Source organism: Vombatus ursinus, unplaced genomic scaffold (assembly GCF_900497805.2).
Source record: "Vombatus ursinus unplaced genomic scaffold, bare-nosed wombat genome assembly UNPS02014846.1, whole genome shotgun sequence".
Taxonomy (NCBI): domain Eukaryota; kingdom Metazoa; phylum Chordata; class Mammalia; order Diprotodontia; family Vombatidae; genus Vombatus; species Vombatus ursinus.
In genome coordinates this window covers 56,700-57,865 of record NW_020954624.1, presented here as the reverse complement: position 1 = coordinate 57,865, position 1,166 = coordinate 56,700, and positions in this window count along the sequence as shown.

Genomic DNA, 1,166 nt, shown 5'->3' with positions numbered 1-1,166 from the left:
AAGAAGAAGAAGAAGAAGAAGAAGAAGAAGAAGAAGAAGAAGAAAAACAAAATATATGTAGGTATAGATATAGGTATATTTACACACACACACACACACACACACATAATCAATCTCTGTTTTCCTCGCTCTGTTTCCTCCCTGCCTCCTGCAATCATTTAGGAAAGTTTTAAGACCATTTTTGCTTTCTTTTTGTTTGCAAAGTTCTCCCATCAGATTGTAAGCTCCTTGAAAGCAGGGGCTTATTCATTTCTTTGTATCTCTACTACTTTAGTACAGTGTCCGGCACATAGGTACATGTTAAATGTTTGTTGGCTGATTGGAATGCCCGAAGTTCAGACCAAGATGAATTACACTTTTCCTCCTCCTCCTCCTCCTTCTTCTTCATCTAAACTTTGGGTATTTTTGTCTGTAAAGTCTCACCACCAAGGCCATATAGTATACTATTACCTCCTTTGGTTCACCTATGTAAAAGTACTGGAGAGGGAAGGGTTGAAGGAACAAAAGGATGGCCCTGGATGCCTGACTATCATGAACTACACCACTATTCAGAGCCCGTAGAACCATATTACTTTCCAGGGTATCCAAAAACTCAAGCCTGCAGATGACAGAAGATAGTTTTCCAATTATGCACCCTGCACTTTACTATTGCTGCTACAGAACAGCTACTTGAAATTCTTATCTCCAGGGTTATTTTGTATCTAGACGTCTAGTTTAAGAAATAATTTCTGGGTGGCAGCTAGGTGGCACAGTGGATAGAGCACTGGTCCTGGGTTCAGGAGAACCTGAGTTCACATTCCCCCTCAGACACATAACACTTACTAGCTGTGTGACCCTGGGCAGGTCACTTAACCCCATTGCCTAACCCCCCCAAAAAATGCTAATTTCTGATTTAAAAATAAGTAAGTAAAATAAGTAAACAAGCAAATAGGTCACCAACAGACCTAAATCAATACTCCATAAATTTCTCATTTTGAAATTGTGATTCTACTAGGTGCAACAAATTTGATTTCACTTCCTTTCTAAAAGTGTTACTTTTCTAGTCTGAAATCAATTCAATTTATGATAACTTTATCTAGTTAAAAAAAAGTTTTGTTAATGATTTTAATATTTACTTTATTATGGAGACCTATATACCTTACCACACAGGGAAGTGATATGGTGAG